The 26,180-nt window shown below is 44.4% G+C and overlaps 2 long non-coding RNA genes across 2 annotated transcripts; both read left to right on the top strand.

Annotated features, from left to right (window-relative positions):
* The first annotated feature begins 2,104 nt into the window (after positions 1-2,104).
* Positions 2,105-14,002, top strand: LOC135314040 (uncharacterized). The gene is made up of 5 exons (XR_010373527.1): positions 2,105-2,183; positions 3,434-3,574; positions 8,166-8,366; positions 10,982-11,222; positions 13,703-14,002. It is a non-coding gene; the product is annotated as an uncharacterized LOC135314040 (long non-coding RNA).
* Positions 14,003-14,643: 641 nt separating this feature from the next.
* LOC135314039 (uncharacterized) lies at positions 14,644-20,013 on the top strand. Its single transcript, XR_010373526.1, has 3 exons — positions 14,644-16,275; positions 17,702-17,862; positions 19,240-20,013. It is a non-coding gene; the product is annotated as an uncharacterized LOC135314039 (long non-coding RNA).
* The last annotated feature ends 6,167 nt before the right edge of the window (positions 20,014-26,180 follow it).

Raw genomic sequence — 26,180 nt, 5'->3', positions numbered from 1 at the left:
GGGCATGAGCCAGCAGTGCCCGGGTGGCCAAGGAGGCCACCAGCCCCCGGGCTTGTGTCAGCACTGGTGCGGCCAGCAGGAGCCGGGCAGGGATGGGGCCCCTGTGCTCGGCCCTGGGGAGGCCCCACCTCGAGTGCTGGGCTCAGGTTTGGGCCCCTCGGGACAAGAAGGGCCTTGAGGGGCTGGAGCGTGTCCAGAGAAGGGCAGCGGGGCTGGGGCAGGGTCTGGAGCACAAGTGTGCTGGGGGGCGGCTGAGGGGGCTGGGGGGGTTTAGCCTGGAGAAGAGGGGGCTGAGGGGAGCCCTTCTCGCTCTCTGCAGCTGCCTGAGAGGGGCTGGAGTGAGGGGGGGGCTGGTCTCTGCTCCCAAGTCACCAGTGACAGGGCGAGAGGGAACGGCCTCAAGCTGCGTCAGGGGAGGGTTGGGTTGGAGATGAGGGGAAATGTCTTCCCTGCCAGAGCGGTCAGGCCCTGGCACAGGCTGCCCAGAGAGGTGGGGGAGTCACCGTCCCTGGTGGGGGTTCAAAAAATGTGTAAACGTGGCACTTGGGGCATGTTTTAGGAGGCCTTGTCTAGACTCTGCTCTTCCCAGAAAGGTTGGACTAGATGATCCCTGAGGTCCCTTCCAACCTGTGATTCTGTGATTCTGTGTTGGTGGTTGGACTTGATGATCCTAGACCTTAATGATTCTATAATTCTATATTCTTTTAAAATCAGCAGGATGGATGCGAGTTAGATGGCTGTGACCACCTCTGCGAGCTGCTAGCATTGGCGATAGAGAACGTGAGGGAAGTTTTGGGGAGGTAAGTCACACATTGATTCGTTCCTGATGCTTTGATAACCTGTCAGCTGCCGTGAAAGCCGGAGACAGAAACATCTGTGTTTGCAAAGCTGGCTGAGACAGATGTTTGGGTTTTGGGAATGACACCCGGCAATGTCTGACAGTTGTGGCGTGGCAGGGACTGTGTCCCTACATCAGCTGGTGGGTCTCTGCAGCTCCTGTTGCCGGATTAATTCTGGTATGTTCTACTCTTGGACTGTAGCACTTTTTGTTAGTGCACTTTATTACCATCCCTCACCCCTCCAGGCATTTCTCCATAATATATTTTTCATGACTCTTGCAGCCGAATGATATTTTTCTCTTCCACCTCCATCTCCTCACTCCACTTGACAGAAGGCTTTGCCCTGGCTGGGGGATGTGCTGAGCTGCCAGGTCTGGGGGTGGGCAGGGTAAGCTGGTCTTTTCCCCCTGAGTAAAGGCAAGCTTAGCTGGCCTGAGGCCTCAGGGACACCCACATCCTTGAAACTGCTTTTCCTCTACAGCAAGGAGGGTCCAGCCGTTCCCAGGTCGGGGACCACCATGCTCAGGTTCAGCTCTGCTGCTTGAGGGGCAGCAGCACCGTTTGTCGTAGATGTCAGTACAGGGGTAGTTTAAATTTAGGCTCTAGTTAAGAATAGTAAAATTAATATTTTTGAGAAAACCTGGGACTTAAAATCCTGTCCTTACTTCTGACTTGTCTTTTGCCTGACAATAGGAAGAATGAACTATTCCCGTAATATTTGACACTCCTGCAAGACCGTCAGCTTGCTCCTATCAGTTAAAACACATTTCTCTTTTCATTAGTTTAAACTTACAGGAATAAACGCCTTTTTGTTAAGCAAAGAGGCATTTGCAAACATCAGGATTTAGAAAACAGTTATTCATGCATGCTCCTAAGCCCTGTGGTTTTTCCTCTCTTTGTTTTCAAGTCTAAAAATGACAGGAAGGTCAAAGTGACCGTGGCTTAAAAATTGGGACCATGAATTTGACAAATGCCGCAGCCTCATACGATTTTACTTCCATGAATAATTTTTATTTTTTTTCCCCACAAGACCACTTCTTGGGGGGAAGGAGGCTGACCCATGGAGCCCTTCTAAAAGACGCTCTGATAACTCACGCTTTCTCACTCCAGCAGTGCTATTTGTTTGTGTGCTTGACATTTGTCCCACATTTTTTTGCTACCTACTACAGCTCCCCCAATAGAATCACTGCTTCTGTTGTTATTTCTCACTTCCATGACTTTTTCCAGTGAACTGAAAATACTTTCATTCTTGTTTGCTATTGATCAGGTGATCCACAGGTCTGGGCTGCTCTGACATACCCAGGACTGCAGGTTGATGTATTGGAAAACGAACGCATATAGAAGGTAGTTTATGCTTCTTTCCCCATATTTACACAATGTTTTAATACTTGCAGTATATTTTTTGATGCATTACTATTGACAGTAACTACATTACAATACATTCAGCGTGTGTTTCCAGGAGGGGTATCTGAGAAAGCAAAACAACTAGTAATTCTTTTAAAAATACTCACCTCTGCTCTTTTCCCCCCAATGCCCACAAAACCCCCTCTGTTGTAGGTAAAATAATTGGTTTGCAACTAGTGTCTGAATACTTTCAACAAGTTTTAAACCATTTTCACTATTTAAATTCTTCTCAAGAGAGGAAGCAGCCATTTTTCAGATTTAGTGAAGATAAATGCGTGCTTTTGCATGACGGGTTTCCTTTAGCTTTTACCTTTTTTGATTGGTTTGGTACAGAAATACCATAAAACTGCAGGCAAAGGGATGCTGCAGCTTGAGAAGCCCTTCCCCAGGCATCAGGTGTGGTTCTGCCCTTAGGGTTGTCACATTGCACAGGCTTTTTTCTTAGGCACAATAGGAAAATGCAATGCTAACTGATTTGGTAGCCATTAAATCACCACTCTGATATTTCCCAGTCATGCACTTTCCTCAGCGAGTGCTGCAGCTGTTAACGGGCAATGGGGATGAAACTCTGGGTATTTAACAGCCAGCTAATGGCAGCCCAGTGCAAGGGACCCCACTGTATTCTCTTTTATATCTGGATATTCTGGGGGGAAAAACAACGTGGAAGTATCAGTCCACAAGAGCTAAATGACAGGTAACGACCGGTGCATGGGTGACTCTCTTTGAACATGATTATTCCTGTATTGTTCAAATTTCGTGAGAAGGGCACAACATAATATCCTCAACAGGGCACAATGTGTCTTAAGTAACCATAAATATACTGGAAGTGATGAAGAAATTGATCATTAGAGGTGGTGAGTTGAGTTACCTTCGCCTCTGTCTTACTCCAAAAAAGACTGAGGGCGTTAAATGCTTTTGAAGATGGGATCGTACTGGAATGACAGAGTTGCTCTTTTGAAGTGTACGGAAGCCTCCTGCTGTTGTTCACCCCAGAATCCAGCAGTGGGAGGCAGCACCGCTGCAGGAGCCGCACACCCCCCAGCACATTGCCTGGAGCTCGTAAAGGGAGTTAAATAACGGTGCCTCCGATTTATTTATTTATTTACCCTTTAAGACAAATACATTTTCTCTTTAAGATACAACAGCAAAGCTTTTGGAAACTTTATACGACTCTCGGGTTTTCATAACAGGTTGGCCTCAGGTTATCTGCTGCGTGTCTCTTCCCCTGTGAGTGCTGGGGCGCAGCTTCCAGCCTGCGTGGCAAGAGGAAAGGGCCAACACAGCAGCTGCTCCAGGCTTCAACCAAAACTGAAGTTCATGGAGCTTTGGAGGTGAGGTTGGGTGCATTTGTGTGAAAAGTTCAACAAAACTTGGAAGTGTTTGTCCCTCTCCAGCTCTCCACCTGCCCTGCTCGGCAGAGACTTTTCCCGGAGCGTCTCCAACAAGTTCTGAAGCATCCGAAAGCAGAGGGATTTCGGATAAGAGGGCGCACGTGGATTAGCTTGACCTTAGAGTTCGGACTACTGACTAATTCAGGCCTCCATGCGAACCAGCCTCCGAGGTATTTCTCTCTCTGAGAGATCATGAGTAGCAGGGCCGATTCATAACCTCTTCCAACTTCTCATGCAGCTTCAGCCAGGACAAAAACATTTCTTTTTCCTTAAGCCATTATTCCCACCCAGATGACTACTGAGTTAATAAAACTACTTGCTTCTACAACCGAGCTGCATTTTTACTGCGTGATTTATAGGTCTGTGACAAGGAGACCCTTCTCTAATAAAGGGTTTTTCCAAATGGATTTGCATCAGTTTCATAGGTCATACTCCTCACTTCAGTTCTTTTGCCTGCCATTTGCTATGGCTGTTAAACAGCTTTAAAATTAAAGTGTGATTATTCAGAAATCACTTCATAAAACATTATATGCCATTTGCCACCGGTTTTTCCTTTATGTCTCACACCAGGCAAGAGAAACTGCTGAGTTTGAACTAGCAATGGAAAGTTCATTATGGATAATTGTTGATTAGATAAGAAAGTGAATTATAGGAAAGGGATCAGAAATATCTAATTGTCTTCACCATGGACATGAGGCTTTACAGATGGAAGGAGCGTGCAGCTTGCTGTATCGTTGGTGGCACTGAGATTACTAATAGATCTCTTGCTAATGCAGGCTGACAAATACAGGACAAAGTGTAGAATATTTCACTGCTGTTACAAAGCACATTTCCTTTGTTCAGCTTCTGGAAGATGAATGAATTAATGGGAAATTGTATTTTTAAAGAAAACTGGTGACAATGCAGGGTGGGTGTTTTGCTGAGGAGGAAGGTGGTGTTTTGACTATCTGGATAAACAAGTTTAAATCATTTATCTGGTGTTTCCTTCTTCAGGTTGATCTCCTGATACTATTAGTCTAATGATGGGTATTTTATCCCTACCCCAGGTAAAGCACAGAGGCAGCTGCTGTCACACATATGCCAAAATGGGGCTAGCTTGTGCTGAAATGCTTTTATGGACAAGATGGTCCTTCCCAAGGAGAGAGACAGAGAGAATGATAGGAAGTTGTAGTTGCCTTTTTTTAGTGTTTAGTTACCTTTTTGTAGTATCTTTATTTTTTTTTTCCTTAAAATAATGAAATGATAAAATAATATCAACAGCCTCAACTGCTTCAGTATTACTATTACTTGGCTTGCTGAGATACTCATGTATAGGACAGTATTACACCTTCTGAGGGAAGCAGGAGCATGAGAAAGTAGGGATCTGGAAAAGGATTTTTTTATTTAGAGTAGGATGGTAACTGGTGGCAGGACAATAGAAGGAATTAAAACCAAAATATTCAGTTAAAGGCAAAAGAAAATAAACTTATTTTCTGTGTCTTTATGTAACTCTGCTACCAAAATCAACCATTCAACAAGTAACAATTAGGGATATTGTGTCCTGGAAAAGAGGCCGTGTCCTCCTCTCGTAACCTGTGCGTGAAAATGGGGAAAGGAAAGGCCAATTAATGAAAGAGTGAAAATGTCAAGAAAATAAAGATGTCTCTTAAAATATGGGGACTTTAGAGTTAACCGAAAAGACAGAATGTCCTGCCGAAGCTAGTGTGCAAGGTTAAACCCGTACATATTTCTCTCCACCCAAAGTCTGCCTTTTCCAAGCCTCATTAACCATTTTGCTGAACATTACAATCATTACTCTTCTGCCAGGTTATATCACATTTTTCAACCTTTTAGGTACAGACCTTAGAATTATTGATCCAATGAATCATACTGACTTAGGTGCTGGCTGCTGCTGAAACCCTTCTATAGAAACCAGGATGTTGGCTAAAAATTGAACATTTTAAAAAAAATATTCTTTATGTAAGGGAGTGTTTTTCCACATGGAAGAAGCAGCAGTGAGGGGCATCACCTCTTTGCGGTTTCTATGGCCCTGCATGATGTTTAAGGCATCTAATGGCAATGATGTACAAACACCAAAAAAAACCAAAAGCCAAACATATTTTTGTCTTCATTACTGAAAATAATGAGGTCTGTATACCATAGAAGCATTCCCTCCTCAATACCTGAGGCTAGCGATATCATTTTGGCATTTTATTTGCTAACTGGGTTCATCTGGCGTGCAGTGGGAGGAGTACGAACAGGTTTGACCAACCTCTTGGGGTGGTAACCTCCAGCAAAAGAGGGTTTATAAGAATCACCCATTTGCACCAGCACAATAACTGTTGATTACACGTCTATAATATCTCCAGTGCTACCGTAGATGTGATAGAAGCAGATAGGCATTGGCTATCCCTTTTCCTTTTACATATGTTTTGGGAATGCCGAAAGACTAAGCTATTTGTGTGAACAACAGATTTTGACAGCTATAGAAAAATCCTGCCTTAGCTGCCAGGGGGCACATGTGTGCCTTGCATTAGGAGCTTTGGATTTTTGTCTTGTAATCAGGATTGTGGTACTTAAAGAATGGGCCTAGAGTTTATCCACCGCACAAATTATTAGTATCATTTGAAATCTAAAATAAAAATGCAGCCAGGTGTGATACTCGCTCTGACTGTGTTGATGTTTATTGAACCTGGCCATGAAAAAAACTGAAATAAGGTCTTTTAGAAGAGGCACAGTGAAATCACTGATGAAATCAACAGTAGTTAGTGGTGTGAAAAGTCATCCCGTTCCCCATAGGTGTCCCCTAATTACAGAGTTGTTCATAAAGTCTGATCATTTTTTGTAAGAGACATGACAAGAGAATAACAATAAACTAGTTAAGATATTAAAGATTCCCAAGCATCTGCTAAGTCTGAGATGAGGCATAATAATGAATAATTTAATCCTGAAAAACGTGCCTCTGGTGCGCTCATCCCGTATTGGATCCAGGTGTATTTAGGGAAAAAATGCAGGACTTGCTGCACAGGAGCTTGTCCAGGGGAAGTCCTGAAAACAGACTGTATTTATTAAACCGAGTGTAAAGAGAAGGCTTGAAGGATCGTATCTGTAGAGCAAGGTATTATTTTTATTGTCATCGTTTCAGTGCCTGCAGTAGGACAGGACCAACCCCCTGCTTGGGAGAGCCTCAAACCGAGACAAGGCAGGGGACGCGCAGATGCTACCTGCCTTGCTCGGATCTCAGGTTGCTACAGGGAATTTGTACCAGAGTTAGGAACAAGCTGTTCTGAGTCTCAGACTAGTACTCGAACATCAGGTTTCTTTGTCTTCTATCTCGAGTACTTCACATTTGGTTTTCTGTCATACCTGGGCTTCTTAAAGCTGCCAGAGGAACCCCGCACCTTCCCCTGGCATCCCAAGTGCTACACGATATCAGCCCTAGGCAGGAATGCAAGAGTATCCCCCAAATAATGAGGTACAGTCTCTTTATTGATTGTTAGATAAATTAACATGATCTTTAAAAATACCAAATGAGCTAATTATATTGCAAGCACTTTTTCTTTTGTGTTTACAGGCTGCAATGTATAATTCACAAGTTTAACAACTCCCAGCACTAAACTGGGATTACAAAGCTGCATATGGATATCCAGTTTACCGGAAAATATACATTGGCAATGAACTTAAGACAACATATTTTGGCAGATCTGGGTTGTTCTCTGTAGGGTTCAAAAGAAATGAGCTGTATGATAAACTTGGTAGAAAAATGTGTTGATAAAATATTTTGACAGAATTGCCCAATTCACTTATCTGTTTTGTTTCTAAGAGTAGAGAGATTGAAATAGTTAATAATTTTGAATAAAATTAACTTTTCTTTAGCAGAGCAACCAGAAAAAAAAAGCAAGCTGTGGTAATTCCCTTGCAGCTTTCCAAAACAATTAGGCGGTAATGACTGCTGAAGATATTTTCATGTTGTTTCTAACACTGGTTGGAACAATTGGAAGCTACAAATTTTTTCTCATTGTGACTTTATTATCTGAAAGGAAATGACTAATTTGGAGTTTGTTATTATTGTTTTATAGTCCATGAAATATAAGCATATAAGTAAACATTTCCATGAATTTCAATATATAAAATACGTTATGTGAAATAGTTAAAAATTGAATAGCTCTCTAGCTGAGGCTGAGCCAGGCTAAATGGTAAGTCTCCGGCTCGCAGTACTCCAGCACAGCCTGCCTGGATTGGAGCTGCTGGCAGGTTCCGCACGGAAAATCATCCCGTTGCTACAACTGAGACCTTGACCTTGGCTGGCCGCACAGCTCGGTTCTCGGTCCGGGTGGCCGGGGGCTGCCAGCCTGTGCCCCGCTGCCGCACGAGGGCTGGCGGTCAGGCCTGCCCGGCACTGCCGGACCGGGACGCTCTCGCTGCAGCCCTGACCTTGTCAGGACAGCGAGAGAGGTGCCGCAGCCAAAGCGCGTGCAGCCCCACGCTTACGAGCCAGCTTCTACTGTAGCATTGTTATTTATGCAAGTAAAGCAATGCTCTCTCTTACCAGGCCTGTTTTTCATCCTAACTTATTCCCTGAGGTCAAATATGTTTAAGCACGGGAGTCCCGGTGAGCAGCACATCTCTACATTGTCTGGTCCAAAGCCGTGCCTCGAGCAAATGTCGTCGTAAGGCAGAAGGTGTGAGGGGCCGCTGAGGGCCGGAGAAAGACGTGAAGCTGCTGGGTACTGCTGGCCGGGAGCTGTGAGAGGTGAGGGTTGAGCTCAGGTGTTTTGCAGATCATTCAGTTTATACTAATTATTCACCACTGATAGCTACGTCCCTCCCAAGAGGCATGTCTGTATAAATAAATAAAGACCCGTAATTAATTTAAAGATGACCTGTATTTAAGAATTATTGTATGTTGCCTTTCAGTGACACTGCTTATCCTAAATTTTTCTTATTTTTCTATCTCAATTTGAGTATATGAATGCATAACGACATATGAATAACATTGGAAAGAATGGGCTCCTCACCTTTGCACAACTGTTGATTAAAGTACCTCCATTAATACAGCAGCAATGAGAAGCCTTTTTCCCTGTGTGGATTCTCTAGCACATAATGAGGTCTGGATTTATATTATAGTCTTTTTCTTCCCAGAAATGCCAATATAAATCCTGCTCCTTTGCATGTCAGTCCAGGGTCTGTCTCGCTCCAGCCTGTTTGTTCCTTAGGAGCTCTAATCTGTTCCTTGACTTTCATCCAGCTGCACTGCCCCGGGTAACTCCGTACAACAACGCACCAGATGCTCTTTCTGGCATTTCACCTTGCTCCTCACCTCGCCTGCACGGTTTAACTGTCCCTGAGCTCTACCTGAGAGGAATTTTTCCAGGCTGTTTCCAGACCATATGTATTTCCTTCCCTTTCAAGTGCGGTAAATGCGTCGCTGGAAGTGGACATCCCTGTCCATTGCATCCTGCCCCTTCCTCCCCAGCAGCACTTGAATAATGTTCTCTCCACGCTGCGTCCTGCTCTGCCAGCGCCAGCGCTGCCCGTCACCCCCGTGCCTGCCTCCCTCAACTCCTTTTATGTGTTACGCCGCCCTTATGCATAGGAAGAAAAGCCCCAATCATTTTTGTAAGCTGTTATATTAACCTTTAAATCCCTTTTGAAATCTCGCCATGCTCTGACGGCTCCAGCTTGCCCCTCTGGCGCTGCTTAGGTAAATGACAAGCTGTAACTTCTGCTCCCTGTTATTTTGCTGTCCCCATCTCCCAGCCTTTGCCGCTCTCTGTTTTCCCCTCCTGTAGCATCCTGTCCATCACACAGGTTATTAGCTCGCCAGCTGTCTCCCCTGCTCTATTTCTTGCAATGCCAAGAAAAATGGGATCCTGAATCCTGCTTTCTGGGCTGTGCCATAAAGAATAAGGATTATGATCATTGGTGCCACTCTGATTTATTCCATTATAGTATCTGTTTATAACACATGAGCTTCATTGTATAGTAACGATAGAGATAAATTTTGGCCCCTTATTTTTCATAACCACTTTCTAGCTGTATATCATTGATTTTCCTCTCATTTAGATACTTGCTTCTACTTCAGGGAAAAATAAAAATACCCCAGTTGTCTAGGTAATAAAGCTGGTGAAACAAATTCTGAAGTGCATTTTACAATGGAATTTGATTGTGATAATTTTTCATGTGTTAAAAAAAGAGCATGCTGGCTTTCTCGGGAAATGTTTGGGTCTATGTTTTGTTGGGATTTTTTTTTTACATCCACAACTTGTAGTCACGTGGAAGATCTTTTTTCATGGGAACACAGAAACATCCCGGCACCAGCCGAGTGCACTGAGAAATTATGTATTATAATTTAATGAGGCTTGAAGTTTTACAGCTAACAATTGAAACAAAAGCTATAAGCAGCGTGAATTTGAATTTTGAAAGTACACCTTCCTGCAAGTTTGGTGTAAATAGCTAGAAAAAAAAACCAAGGGAAACACCAGATATATTTCAAATGAAGTGAGTGGGTTCAGCTACTGTAGTGGTCTGGATGCTCTTCTGGAGAGCTTAATCAAGAAGGCTTTTGCATCCAGAGGTCAAATGTGCAGCCAGGGCAGATTGCATCTCTTTCAGGCCGTGAGTGCCGTTCCTGCCACGCCAGCAGCTTGTACGTGCAGTTTTGTGTTGCAAAACTTGGCCTTGGTTTCGTTGGGGTCTGAAAACTGGCCAGCCCGTTTGTCTCTGGGGGACGCGGCTCCCCGGAGGCTGTCAGGATTTCAGGGTCTTGGGGCAGCACAGTGACTGTGGGCTGCGGACGCTTGCGCTTACCCTGTGGCACGTTGCTCTCCATCCCTCGTGGTCCTCCGTCTCCACAGCTCGCAGGGCGCTGCATCCTGGATGGACAAGGGAGAGCGTAGTTTTCGGGTTTTCGAAGCAAGGCGAGCACGCCCTCACACCCACCTGCATGGGCTTGCACTGTGGAAATTGGAGCTGCGTAAGTGCTCTCACCAGGGTCTGGGTGCCGTTTCGTTAAGGTTTGTTTTCATGGCTGGCCAAAGCATGTCCTGGATCGGCTCCACCTCTTTTACTTCTCAAAGTAAGACTCGCTCTCTTGACTGCCCAGTGAAATCACACGTTTTGCTGTGTTGTTTCAGTTACAGAAATTGTAGATAGAGATCTTGGCTCTCACGGTTGTCACGTTGCAGCAACTCCCTTTGGGAAGTCGGGGTGGGGGATCAGCAAAATGGTCCTCTCAGAAATCCATGAAGAATACCCTGTTGCTCCAGGCAACACAGATGCTCCCCTCTCCCCTCTCCTTTCCCAAACAGTATACATGAATTTACCAACCAAATGTTCTTAATTTTATTTATTTTGTATTATTAACAGGGAAACTGAAGAAATATTCAGATAAGTTGGAAATGGTCCTATTGCACAAGAATGAGAAATTATCTACGTGGTGGTTCTGTGATATTGTTCCTCAGCTGCAGTCCTTGGGAGATCGCCACAACTGTTCACATTCAAACAAAAGGAGTCTAATGAAAGTATTTTAATCTGCTGATCAGCTATTCAGAGAGAAAGGGATGGCCGTGCTAGGTGTCTTTGGAGACTGGAAACGAGTGCCGCAATGGTAATCAGAATATTCGTATTTATTTACACTTCTTAGCAAGCTATTGTGTACATAGTGTTGTTGGAGGTCGCTTTAGCCTCAGACTTCATTCCCTGCACCTTGGGCCATTTAAAGAGGTCCAAGTCCAGTTACGCTGCTGGTCTGGATGTATCAAAACTGGGAGGCTCCACTCCATAGGCTCCCCATATAGTTCGGAGTGGAAAGATCTACTGGAAAGTCATTCAATGTAGTCATTCAGATACCTGTTCTGCTCTTCTGAAAACCTTCCTGACAGTATAATCTTTTATTTTACGTGATTTAAAGGAAGGCGTTTCTTTTGGGAATCCAGCTCTTACAGCTTTCAGGCCGCAGGAGATGGTTTTGGTAAGATCCCTAACTGCACGACTGCGAGAGGTGTTCTGTCAGGGCAGACGTCAACAAGGACGAAACCTCCTTTAGGAACCCTGGAGTTGGCGGGAAGTCCTCTCCCCCTGCTTCACGCCGTGAATATTGTGATCAGATAACAAAAGTCGGTGCCGCGGGAGCGACAGTAGACAGCTTTCTACAATAAACGTTTTATTAGAGTTGACAGGATGAAGGAGATCTGTCTCGGGTCTCACAGGTAGTGAGATCTCACCAATATCCCATCACACGCTGCCATTCATCATTCCACATAAAATCCTTTTACAACAGAGACTACAACCCTCCTAGTCCTTGCTGTTGCACGAGCACTTTGCAGGACGCTTGCCTGGAGTCGGCTGGAGAGGGGAGAGGTGTCGTCTCCTGCCGAGCCAAACCCACCTGCGCATCGAAGGAGGGGCAGAGGGGCTTAACCCTTTGTGCCACGCCGGCGGTTTGGGGGCAGTGTCACATGACAAATGTGGTTATTTCTGAAAGCGTGCTCTTTCCAATGTTGGAAATAACGCGTCCTCTTGTTGTAACCACGAGAAGAAGGAAGATAAGAAGTGGGTGCGTTTGACTAAGACCTTTGAAGAGAGGCTCCAGCTTTGAGGCACTCTTCAGCTCTAAAAACCCAGCAGTAAACAGACTTTTATTAGGTAAGAGAAATTAGTTTCACCCATATGCTCATAACAAAATTAAAGAAAGAGGGTTTAGGGAATAAGACAAAGTTTGTATTTCTTTAGTTGTATTTAGGCTCTATGTTGTGTTTAGAAAGATGAAATATCATTCACTGCATTTATTTTCCTACCAAAACAATTTTTTGTATTTTACCAAAAAATTCACAAACTCTCCCAAATCCCCACGTGGCTGTGCATAACCTGGTGATGGAAAGAGCCTCTGGATAAATCTGTGGATCACCCCAGCCCACGTGGAGGGTCAGAACTGGCTGAAACTATTGAAAATTACAGCTTGAGTAAAAATTTTCTCTAAAAAAGCCAGACCAGCTCACAGCCCTGTTCCTGATACGCTCTGGCTATGAAATAGCGCTGCATCAATTTCAGGTAAATTCACATACTTGTACGACAGACTTTGTAGGTGATGCCAGAGGAACCAAGAATAATTAGTGTTGTGTTGTTATGATTTCATATAGATGTCAAGGTATAGCACGTTGCATAGAACTTTTAATTAAGACAAGCTAATTTTTGACAACACTTCTTATTTCTGTCTGTCGCATTTCTCTACCACGTTAAGCCTTTCTGCGTTGCCGAAAACCGCTGAACTGTTGCACCAAACGGCCAGACAATATTGCTTTACCCACAGGAACATGCTGTACTTACATAAAGGAAGATATTTTTCTTTTACTGAAATGCGTCCTTAAGAATATATTCTGAAATAAGTGAAAAGAAAGGACACACAATGCAAGAAAATGTCCATATTGAGAATGTAGATTTGTTCATGCTTTGTCTATATAATACCTGAAGTCCTTGTGCTGCTGCTGCTGTTTGTAGTAAATTATATATCACCTCTTTTCTGACTCTTTTTACTATTATCTTCTCTGTTACCTATTCTTTTTTCCCTGACTCATCATCTTCCTTCCTCTTCATAAAATGTTATAGGGAAAATTACTAAGCTTGTGCCTCAGATGAGAAGAAAATTATGTGCTTCCCGTCCCTATGATCAGCCTTTGCTTGTGATTGTATCTACGGCAGGAGAGGCAAATAACCGTGGGATCAGTAATAGCTCCAACGGAGTGAATTATTTCTGATGAATAGTAAATGCTTTGCCAGTCATCCTGACGTTATTTTCAGATTTTGGGTCAATTAATAATTTGTGGATAATAAAATAAAATAGATTTTCTGGATATGAGAGAAAAATATGCAGGAGAAGATCCCACAAAACTGCAGGGAGCTGTTTGTTTTGTGCGCATGTATATACATATATATATTTTGTGGAATATGGAGAGCAGGTTTTGTTCATTTTCTTCAAAAGGAAGTGGAATTGTTTTTATCTCACCAGTCAGGAGCGTGTCTGAGGCTGTTGGCTATCCTGCTAAGGCCTGGCTGGGGTCTCTCCTGGTGATACTTGTCCTCCTTTCACAGCCGGATTCCACTCGTGCACGAACTCATGCCCCACCAAGAACCACAGCAGGAGGGCTGGTTGAGCACAGCAAGAGTAAATGCAGGATTTATCTTCTGCTTTTGAGAAAATCCACACGTTTTACCAAAAGGACAAACGATAGCAACGTTGACACATCCCTTCTTGTGAACAAGGAAATTGAAAAGTCCGTAAGTAAAAAGCTTTCGTGGCCACTTGCGGTGATTACACCGATTTACTCCATGAGATTGAGGGTGTCAGACGCTGAGTTAGTGTTGACAATCCTCTGCTCGTCCTTAAGCTGACGCGGGTCTTGCTCTTCTTGGAGCACGTGCACCGACGTTTTATGTTTGAGATGGGAACAGAAGTGTGTAGCTTTTATTTATCTTTTTAGAGAAACAATAAATGTTGTACAAGAGTTTCAATCTGAACTGAGATTTTAGTGAAGTTAATTAAGGCGACAGCCTCGTGGAGTCAGCGAACTCGCACTGGGAGCTGGGCGCCTGCGGTGAGATGCTGCACAGCCATCAGTAAGCACTCTGTCGTGCTGTTCCCTGAGTAAAGAACTTGCATAGCATTTCAAATACATTTGCTAAAACGCATATAATGATGATAGAGCTAGGGTGAGTTTCAGTCTGTGGCTTTTTCCCCCTGGTAAAATAAATGAGGGTTTGTGCTTTTTTTCCTGAACCTGCTGTGTGTTAGTGTAGCGTGAAAACCCTATTTATTGAAAAATAGGTTGCATAGAGAGTTCTAGGGCTTGAATTTGCTCTCAAATAGCAAGAAATAGACTGTGGCTTTCCTATAGCATTTAAGACTGTAAGGGCTAAGAGTGAATTATGTACTTTTAATGGGATGTTAACTTGAGATAATATAACTTCATTGATAAGCCTTAGAACATACTTTAAATAGATTTTGTACTTGGTAGCAGTCTCGACTGTAGCTCATTACGAGTGGAATTGAAAACAAAACTCCGATATCCTCGGTGGAAATACCCAGCGTAGCGTGGCATAATAATATTGCTGTGTTTATGTAGGCATTTGCTGCCTGCAGTCTGTTTCCAAGGCAAAAGAGATCAGAAATCCCTCATCATCTGTGTAGAGGATCTCTCTCTGTTTTCAGCAGCATGGACCCACAAAGCCACCCAGAAATTTTCTTTCCGTGGCTAACACATTAAAACACCTCATGTCTGAGAAGGAGTATCATTTATATGTATTAACTATCGGTACTTCCGTTTGAAATAACGACACAAAAAAGTAAAAAAAAAAATAATCCAGCAGTGAATCTAAATTAATTTCAGCTGCTCAAGCTCTTCCAGTCTGACCAAGGCTTCTGTACTCTGACCAAGTGACTGTTTGCATCGTCGAAAGCCTGGAGGACACGGCTGAAGTGCAGCAGCATTACAGAAAGGAATTTTGCAGAGAGCTCACCCCTCAGCTGGGCAATTCCCCTTTCACAAGCCTTTTGGAAGGAACCAGTGTTCAAGCCAGCCTTGTGCAACTCAGAGCGTGGTCGTTAAGCCAAGCCTAGGCTGAAACAACCGAGCAGAACGCGCGTGCGCGCAGATGCCTGGAGAGGCATCAAGGCTGGGCTTAGGGAGAGGAACCGGGTGTGAAACAGGCTCTGTGGTCACAGTGGGTGGGGAGGGCTGGGTGCTCCGGCCCCCCCTCTGCATTAGGGACCCCCCGAGGCCCCCCCTGTGCCTGGGGCTTGGACTGGGTGGGCTGTGGGAGCTGCCGGAGGCAGGGGTTAACCTTCCCAGAGACTCGCTTTGCAGCTCCTCATAAGAGGGGAAGTCTGTGGAAGAATATTCTGGGGGATCTTGTGGAGAAACTCGTGTCCTTGCATTAAACCCTTCAGCCTCTTGTCCTCTCTCTCGTTACGTCCCTAATATTGCACAAAGGAGAGATCCCAGCAACGCCAATGTAAAAAACAGATTTATTTTTTTTTCCTTAATTGAAATTGTTTCTGATCAAGTTCCAAACAGGTATTTTGCAAGCAGCAGGCGCATACCCACGTTACCTCCATTAATTGTAGCTGGTAATACATGTTTTGGGTTTAGGTTATATACCTGTGATCTTAACCTCAGCCACGGGCAGCAGGAGCACTCACAGAGCTTGCGTCTTCTCTGTTACCACCACGTGCTCTCGTCGATGTGCATTTCTGCATCATATAATATGATCACAGCTGCAAGACTGCAGAACCCCCCTGCTTGGGTCTGTGTCTTTACCCGCTTAACTTTAATATTTTGGGAACTGCAGACTTTATTTCCTCCTTGGGAGTATTGAAAAAAAAATGCAGGAAAACCATCTCACCACCAGAAGGAGATGCTATAAAAAGAAAAGTGTGAAAGAAAAAATGCTGGAAATCTGTTTTTACTATTGAAATGAAGCATATTTCATTGCCTAATGGAATTTATCTTCTCAGGTAATGTGTTTTGTGCTGTAAGGAAACAGACAGCCATGTTCTCATGAGCTCCTCAAGGTACAAGTTTGTGACAGCTGTCAAAATATATTGTGCTGCGGAAGCTCGCTGCCAGGACGCATCCCGCGGGAGAGCCACCGGCTTCGGCACCCAGGTACGGCCCAGCCTCACGGTCGTTCCTAACTCAAAGCATGAAAAGTACCTGCGCGGTGACAAAAATAACACGAGAAAATCTTCCCAAGAGCCGCGCTGCTTAGTGCAGTGTTCGGGGAGGAGAAAGAAGGCACATCGCTCACTGGTGGTGGGAAGGATTAGGAGCTCGGTTTGTTATTTCTTAGACCGTTTTAGTAGAGGTGCAATGCTTCCAAAAACCCTAGGAAAGCTGTACGGGAGGAGCAGTGCAGGTGTTTGCCAGCAGCGCTCCGTATTCCCGTGGAACAGGCGCCGTGCGTCGTTCCTGCTGCTCCCGGTGCATCCGCCCACGCTTGCCAAGCAAACGTCCCCCAGGTCAGTGGTACGGGTAATCCATGCTCCGGGCGGGAGCGATCGCTTGCTGGGAGCTCTCCTAATATGCTGAGGAAAGAGAGAGGAGTACGTATCCATTAAAAGAGGAGTAAATTATTTCTTGTTGCTATTAGCCACAGCACTGATACATTATACATGACTCCTCGCGGATCAAAGCCCAGCAAAAGGCAGCTTCTCTCTCTTGTTAAGGATTAGCCTTTCTGTCGGCGAGCTGGCACATGATAACCTCTGCAAAAGTAAATTGATGCTCTTTCACCCTGCCCCCTAAACATTTCATAACCAGCATTTGCGTTATAAATATACAGAAGAGGAGCGTATTCGTTATTGCGTTGCGGTATGGAGGGTCTCAGCTGCATCTGGGATCTTGGCTTCTCTTGTCGGGGCGCGCTGTGCCTTCGCAGGAGGTACGTCGCTGCCACGCCACGTGCGGAAGCGCTAGCTACCGCTGTCTGAGACCTCTCAGGTAAATCTGTGGGGCTGCACAGGTCTTGGACCACGAGTTTGCAGTTCACATGAATTTTCCTCTGTATATCCTGTTCGCTGACGAAGAGAAAATGCATGTGATTTGTTGGGGGGGGGGGTGTTTTTATGTTCCTCCTCTTTAAATTTCTTTGAGTTTTTGAAAAAAATTTAGTCTTTTCCACAAGGTTAAATACTCCAGATTTGTAAGAACCAACTTAATGGATAACACAAAATACATTATTTCAAATAAATTTAATTTTGAAGCCTCATATTATGGCTTTTTTTGTTTGTTTGTTTGAAATTAGCACAGTTTGAGCTCAGAGACTAGTGGAGGACAAGATGCACTATAAGATAATTGTAAGCTTCTGTTCTATTCTGATGGGATTTTAAACAGTGACTCACACACACACACGCACACACGCAAAGTTTGCCGGGCTTTTACATATGGTCAGGCTCAAGCTCGCCACCATTCAGGCTGAGTGCAAAATAAAAGACAGAACTGACTTCATTACTTGCACTCTGGAAGTGATTTGACAGCCATTTAGAAAAAGACTTAACATCCACTAATTCCTCTGGTCCCTCGTGTCCCCTAGGAGCAGACTGAGGACAGACCCATTCGTCTCCGTCCCGCCCGGCAGCCTGGTGCGTGGCCGTGGCTTGGAGGCAGCAGCGATGCCCGGGCACTTTTATTCATGTGATTAATAATCCCAAGGCTCTACCTTAAAAGGATGGAAAACTTAGGGTGACCCCGGAGGTGAGTAACGAATGCTGTGTGTGGGAAAACGATGGGGGCTACAGGTTGTGTCAGCCACTAAAGCCTCCTGAGCGCAGCCAAATGATAAAGATCCTTTGATTTTGCATGTCTTCAGTCTTTGCTTTAAAGTTGATCTTATTCTCAGTGGTCAATAAGGTCTGGCGCTACACGAACAGGTTTGGGGGGATGTTTAAGCTATGGTTTATTTAGGTCTTGTTGCCTCCTTTAGACAAAAGTTTGTATTGATTGGTTCATTCATTTACTCTGAAGCGTCTGTCATCTTCATTTTGACTGCGTTCCATGAAATATCAGTTGATTGGGTAACTTTGTGGTTGTTGTAAGGATAAGACAAATGGGGTTTGGGGGGAGGCAGCTGCTCGATGGAGTCTCCTTTACAGCCATGGGTTTCCTTAAACACGCTTCGACCCTGACCCTGCAGCCAGCACTGCCCAGCGGCTCCGGGAGCCCCGCTCTTTGTGTCCCTAAAGGATGGAAAGGAGGCTCCCTGAGAGCAAGGAAAGCGTAATATCTGTCTTACTAAAATTTATTATATGTTAGGAAAGAATAAATGTCGGCTTTTGCTGTGACAGATTTTTGTTTTATCCACTGAATTCAATGCTGGATCAAGCTGGCGCTTGCTTCTCTTGAGTCATGCAGAAGGGGGTTTTGGCACCTAATACATTAACATGCGTGTATTCTTTGTGGCTACAGTTTGAACAAATGTTTTGAAATTATGACAGAGAAAATTACTTTTCTTGCCTACATTAACAAGTAGGTGCCGTGTATTTTAATTACCGTGACCAAGCTGCAATTACAGCTGATAAACATATGAGGATTAAGCTGCAAAAAAGAGAGGAACACTTACATTTTCTTAAGGAATTGCCGCAAAGATGAATAGAGGAGTGGGGAAGGGTGGACAAAATGATGCCAGGTCTACTTATTATTAATCACTGCAATGCTGTGCGTTTACTGCATATAGTGCACTCCCTGACCTCAAAGAACTTAAAGCCCTACTACATAAATAAGTTTGTGATAAACACTCATGTCCTTAGGTGAATGAAAGCACCAAGACGTTAAGGAGTACAGACGTGAGTCCATGTGTAAAATAAGCCCATAAAAGCTTCTACCATGGCTTGGTTTAGGTGCGCACGTGTGCCCCTGTAGCCGGCAACAGTATCACCTAAATATGCTGTAGGATCAGAACATCTCTATAATCTTCTGATGGGCTAACAAGCATAACAGCGTAATTGAAATATAAATGAGTTTTAGGAAAGTGTCCAATTTTTTTTCCCTTCTTTAAACATTGAGCTCTATGGGAATTCTCTGGAGACCCTGGGAAGTTTGTACAGCCTCACAGATGCTGTTGTTTCTCTCAAGGTTCAATATTTGCAGACTCATTGCAAAGGTTTTCCTGTCCTGTACCAGACTTGGCGGAAGAACCGCTGTGCCGCGAAGGCACTGCTGCTGCTGCACGGTGCGGTATGTTCACACGCTCAGCCCGAAGGGGAGAGAGACATGGTGACATATTTCCTCGCAGTGCAATTCCCAGAAACATCAATCAGCACTAAAGCATTTGTACAACATAGCTTTTTCAGTAGGGTGCACTGACCAAAGAAAAGCAGTGTTGCAGCCAACCGTTAAGCCGTTTTCTACTGGCTTTTGAAATAATGATATATCCATTAATTTACGCCGGCCTTTGAACTCTGTCAGGAACTGTGCTTGTGCACCTTCATTGCGTTACTGTAGAGTTTGTTTTAGCACGGAGACATGGATGGGTAGCTCTGTGCTGCAACCGAGAGAAGAGAAGCTCTGTGACCAATGGACAAGACAGGTTGGATGCATTTCACTCCCATAAACAATAGGATAACGTATTGATCCGGAGGGAGATAGCATTTGCCATATGCTTGGTGCTGAAGTCTTTTGCCCGGAAGAGCAAGAGTTGGCCCCAGATCAAAGCTCTGTCGTTAAACTTGCCTTGATCTTTGAGGAAATTCTCAGCTTCCTTTGGCCGCTCCTCTCGGGTTGGAACAGAAGAGGACAGCCGTCAGTTGCCGTCACCTCCAGCAATGCCAGTGGCTCTGCTGCCTGTTATAAAAGCTGAGGGCCAAACCACCTGAAATGAAACGTGGGATCCCTCGGAGGTGTTTCTGGTGAGTATCTTCTGGTGGAGGAGTATCCTGGGGTTTTGTAGTACCGTAAGAAGAGAGTGTCAAAACAATAACTGTTGAGGGACTCTTTTAGTTCTTATAGTATTCAAATGTATGACTTCTGTGATGGTGTACCCCATTTTACAGGTCTAACATAAAGATAGAGATATAATTGTGCACCACAATATGGAGTTCTGGTAATTTTAAAGATCTTTGTAATTATGTGGTCTATAGAAAAAAGAGATTTTTGCTGCCTTATACACTTTACATACATGAAAGCCTTTGAATTAGCTTCAGACCATTGTCTAGTACTTCTCCACAGACAGGATTTGGTGACTTTTGACAGCTGGCTGCCCGGGGCTTCTGTCCCCTGCAAGCCTTCCTCCAGCCAGTGGGCTTCAACAACGGGAAATAAATCCTGACAGTTTAAATTTCTTCCTGGAAGCTGGCTTCCCTGCAACGTCCTCACAAGCAATGCTTGGACACGTTGGAGGTCCCTTACGTTTTTATTTACAGTTCAGGTCCTAGTAAAATAAATCATTCACAGCTGCTGGCGTTACCAGCAGCGAGGGATGCTCTGCAGCTGGAGCTCCGGGTGCTTTGCTAGAGATGTGCTTGATGCCAGCAGATAAACGTGAGTGCGGCAAATCCAGCGCCTGTTAAATGAGCTTCAACTGGTCATTTGAAATGATCCTGTCCAAATTCTACCCCCGCCAAAATGGGGAAAAAGGCGGTTTCCTCTGTTGGGCACCTAAATAAATCTGTATGTGTGAAACGCTTGTTCCCACGAGATGCTTGTACTTTGGAGACCGGCTTGGACTTGGCTCCCACGTGTCTCCCCGGGGCTCCCACCGACCTGCAGACACAGCATGCGGCGGCTAATAGCTGCAGTGGAGAGCGGTACTGGCGCTTTGTCCCTTCCGCGTTCTGCCTCCGCATACTCCAAGCAGATAACATGTTAATCGTACCTTAATTTTAAAGAGTGAAATGTCTCCGTAGCCTCTAACGTGCTGGTTCTGTGAATGGTGTTTGAGCTGGCAATAAAATCAACAGCATACCAATCCCTTTCTTAGGCATAGTCAGCATCAAGGGAAAAGTTCACTGCAGAGCCCAAAGATTTTCTCAGTAATAAACACAGAAGCCTCCAGCTATGCCTTTTTGCTGTTAGCATGAATAAAGGTTAATTGCCGCATTTTTGTGTTTCCCTTTGTAATTAAGAGTTGAGCTTTCAGTGCTTTTCACTGCAGTTACTGACAACTGAAGTTAATCTTTTAAATCATTGCAGGAAAAAGGCACGGACTCTGGAACAGATCCCGCTCAAAGCACCGGTTTCTGTATTTGGAAGCATGTCTACATCTAGGGAAAGTCGGAATAGTGTATTGGAGAATATGCATTTTAGAAATAGCAGTATGAATTTTGGTTTGTCTGAGAGTTGTTTGGAAGTTATGCAGACGAAAGCTAATTCCCAGGCTGGGGCTGTTACAGGACGAGCCGTGATTGCATTGCAAGCTGCGTAGAAATTGCGTTGCCAGAGACCTTGCCGTTAAGGCCCGTTCTCTCTCCGTTTCAAGTTTTTTGTTGTATTAAGAATTTTTTCCTGTTGTAATTATTTTTTTTCCTCATTCGCGCAACAAAAACTCAATCAGGGCTACATTAGTGAAAGAAATTGGGCTGGTTTTATCAAGCTATCGGAGGTGGTCGCTGGTCTAGGGGAGGGGGTGGCGGTAGGTCTGCGGAGGGCGAGAAGCTCCGACGGCAGCACGGGGGGCGGCAGCAGCCAGCAACGCGCACCGGGCTCAGGAGGCGTCACGCCTTGCGGCAGCTTTACCTTGCACAGGCAGTTGAACAAATACGTGTCGTCGCCTAGTTTGGGTATAATACGCTCGTTTGGACGTTACCACCATGAAAACATGCTTCGTTGTGTTAATAAATAACTGTTATGTTTAAGAAATTAATTCACGTGGAAAGATTTATTGTAGTACACAATTATAGGAAGAAAAATGAAAAATTCGGCCCTTAGACTGCTTTGAAAGAATTTCTATCTCATCTGATTAGGAGAAAAGGCTACTTTATCTTCTTAAATTATTTTTCATGTATTTAGATACATCTTCTGAAATGCTACTATGCCTGAAAGAATTATAAAAGGCTGTTCAGACCTAAATCAAGCGTTCCAGTATTGCTGCGTGATTCTTCCAAGGCAATAAACTTTTGGTACCTTTGACAAGTTTTATGATTCGAGATAGGCGCACTGTGCTATGTGCCATATTTCAAAGTAACGCATCTGAACAGATCATATCAATTTTTATACGCTAATAATTTGTTTTGCTATTTTAATACTAGGAGCTATAATTCATACCTATCACATTCCCTAGACTACAGATAATTTGAATAGCGTTTAGAGAAAGCTCACTTTAGGAATACCTCCAGTATTGCTCTTTTCCACTGCGCAAAGCAGGCAAGAATAAACAAGTGTAGAAATTAAGAAAAAATATATTGAATTGAAGCTCGTCAGCTCGGGGTTGTTCCCGCTGACGTTTTCCTTTCCCTTAGCCACAGTCCATTTTCAGTTCGCTGCGTGCTCGGGCTCTTTTCCTTTTCCTGTGGTAAATTCTTGGGTAGGCAAATCAATCCTGCCCTTTGCACGCTCTTTTTGCCTAGAAGTATAATCTAAACGTTTCCTTTCTTGAATTTACCTCAAACTCCCACTGATGTTCGTGGTGCATTACAAAGTTTTACCTGCTCCGGTACGTTACATGTCGTGGGAGCAGCTGAAGCTCCGTTTTGCTGCTGCACACGGGATAACGAGGGCAGCGATGTTTGCAGCAGGAGCAGTTCGGTAATGCTGCGGCAACACTGAACAGTTATAAAGCCAATTGAAAACTGCTCTGAGGGCAGGCATTACTGAAAACCAGGGTAATCTCAACAGTTCTGTAGCAACTCAGAATTCCTTTTTCTGCAGGTAAGATGTGGAAATGCCCATGAAAGCTCACCAGAACCTGCAGGGATTTCTAAGTGTTTTGTATAAAAGAAAATTGAGCAACAATAAAGTGAAAAAAAAAAAATTGGGGGAAAAAATTGAAAATGCCTAAACATAGAGAAGATAAATGAGGCTAAAAGCCTATTTTTATTGTTTCTCTAGTGAAAATACCTTCAGTGCTGAAATGGAAATCTCACTGTATGGTAAACAGTTTATCAGCTAACTGATCTTGAGTACCTTTGAGACCCCATCCCAGTATTTATATTCAACTAGGCAGGCTGAGAATGATTTTCTTCTTCCCACTGCAGCTGCCCTCTCTCTACATGCACAAACCTATCTTTATTAATGGCTGTTTGTCCCTGTGTTTAATATAATTAATTCTGAGTTTCGAAGCTGTTTTGACAGAATGCTCCAGATTACGTCTGAAAGAAATGATTGCCACAGTGTTCCAGATATGAAATCTTCAGATTTATCTGTAAGACTCTCCCTGTTCCTCTTCGCCTTGCGGAAGCAAAGCGCTCTAGCAATCTGTAGAGCATGCTGGTTAATTCTTCGGGAGTCAAATTTTAAAAACTCCACAAAGCACCGGGAGCGCTTCGCCATCGCCTCCTTCCCACCTGTATTATCTCGGCGTTTTCCATGGAATCTGCACCTTTGGTGATTTTTTTTTTTTTTTTTTTTTTTTAATTTCTTCTTCTCCTCTCCTGAGTTACGGCTTGGAGAGGGTTTTTGTTCAGGTGGTGGTGCGATTTCACGTGTTTTTTCATTCGCATCAGGAATCCAGTGCAGCCCATGAGCATGCCAGAGATCAACGGTGAAAACGCTCACAGGAGCCCGTGTAAATATTGTCGCCGCATCCCTGCACTTGGGGGATTTCTAACCTTTGCCAGCAAAACACAAGTACCGTGCCCCGGTGGCACTAACTGATCTGGCTGTAATGCAAACCAGTATTTGCCTCTCCTGCTGTCTCTGTTGACTTGAGTTCTTTTCCTCTCCTTCCTTCCAGGGTTTCCGAGGTGCCTTGCTCTGGTCTCTCCCGCGGAGCGAGCGGGATGCGCAGGCTTTCCCCAGGCCAGGCTATTGCCAGGGACCCGAGAGCAGAGCCCGGGTGTGGCGAGGCGTTCGTTCCTCTGTGCCGGGAGGAACAAACGCAACCCAGCCCTTCCTCCATGAGGAACCGCGACCTTCCAGACCGTGGAGGAACTGGTTCGCCGCTGAGCTTCATCTAGAAGTAGGACATGCCCTGGCACCCCATGGCTTGTTGGTCAAGTCTGTTTCATGAAGACCAAACGGATGTTTCTCATTGTGAGTTTTTCTTATAATTTAATCTATTTTAAAAGATGGATTTTTCTGAATCCATTAAAAAAACCCAAAACTATCAAGATGGAGGGGAATGCGTGACTTCTGTAGTCCTCTTCATGGTGTGCTCATTAACCCATCTTTCACATGGATGACGTGTTGAAGAGGAGAGGCGATGCTTCCTCTCTGGCTGGGAAGGTTCTTGGGTTTTTTTGTGTTGTGATTATTTTTTTTTACTATTTTTTTTTTTAGTTTTCCATCAGTTAAACTTAACGGCCAAAAGGGAAATTGCGAGGGAGGGAGGTAGAGATTTTATTACCGGAGCCATTTTTTCCTTGGAAAGAAATACATTGTCTTATAAGGAGGAGGAAAAGGATGCTGAGGGGAGCGGGGCAGTATTGCAGGGAGAGCAGCACAACACGGTGTGTGTTTGCAGGGTTAGGGAAAAAGGACAGAGGTACAGGTCGTGGTGTCCGGCAGGTGTTTAGACTTTTGTCTCATATCTCTGAAAAAGCCTGTTCTAGTTGTCTGTGACACAGAGAGTCAGCTGGCTACTCTAGAGCAGCCTTCATATCATTGCAGGAAAAGAGGAAAAATGTTTTGAAAGGAAGAAAAAGGGTGAAATCTTTCCATTTGAGAATTTTCAGGAAAAACTACTTTTAATTTTTACCTATGTGAGGATACGGTCACTTGGAGGAGTGGGACAGGGCAGCAGCCTTTTCCAGAAGAATTTGCAGTTGATTTAGTACTTGTATTAATATATATAAGTTTCTGGATACATCTCTGAATTCTTTTCACAATTGTGTGCTCAGAGAAACAGGGTGTAAAATGAAGCAACTCTTGCCAAAGACGATCACGTTTCTTTTTTAATTACTGTATTCACATAGCTCTTCTCAGGAGATAATTTGCAGTGAATATAGTCTTTCTTGCAGTAAAATGATGGCATCAAACAGCTAGCATGTGCTTCTTCACCATGTGAAATGTAAAGGGAGTCTCACTTGACAACACTGTTGGTTTGCACCGTTTTAGTGCAAATATTGAGACAGTTAACGTGCTGCTGCTTCGTCAGGTTCTGGCTCCTGGGGGAAGGAGGTGCGAAGGGGGCTTCTCCCCTCCCTAACCCTTTCTTTACAGGATCTTTTCTAGCCTTTGGGATCACCAGAAAGCAATGGGAGATGGGCATAGCAAGGTTAAATATTGTGAAAGGTAAAGCTAAAAGGAAAATGAACTTCAAAACCATTTAACGTTTAAATATTGAGAAGTTTAAGTGAGTCCTTTGTTTCCTGTGTTCTTGACTGAGACTGACTTCTCTGAGTTGGCTGTAAGGCGCTGATTTAATGGGCAGCAGGCACAAACCACGAGAGACCTGGAAGACTCAGTGTGTTCCTGTTTCCCTCGTTGATACCTTCTCTCCATCTTTCACAGCTCGGTTGTCGGTAGTGCTTGTCTCCAGCCTCCCCAGGGCTCCCACGGAGGAGCTCCCAGCAGGAGACCACGTCCACTCTCCACGGGACCGGTCCTTCACTCAAACCCTGCCTTTTATGTGGCTGTGACACAGAGCTGTCTGGTTTGGCTGGTGAGTTACGGAGATGGTGGCATAACTTATCTAAGCGTATCTAATCATCACCGCTTGCACTTTGAAATGAAATATCCCTCATCTTTTAAAGCAGAATCACGCCACCCACTACTACCTGGCTAGGCAGAGGGGACAGATGTTGTGTTACAATGTGAGTCTGAAAGGATTTAAATAATGCAGTCAAAAGGGAAGGAGCAGCATGGGAATGCGTCGGCAGCTACCGGGAGTGTGTGTATTGTACCTGCAAAACTGTGGAAAATTACTTATTTCACACCTTCTGAGGACTATGAAGGAAGGCAAAAGAGTGGTAATTGTATTA

Source organism: Phalacrocorax carbo, chromosome 6 (genome assembly GCF_963921805.1).
Source record: "Phalacrocorax carbo chromosome 6, bPhaCar2.1, whole genome shotgun sequence".
NCBI lineage: Eukaryota > Metazoa > Chordata > Aves > Suliformes > Phalacrocoracidae > Phalacrocorax > Phalacrocorax carbo.
The sequence above is the reverse complement of the archived record's forward strand: the minus strand, read 5'-3'. Positions and strand labels throughout refer to the sequence as shown.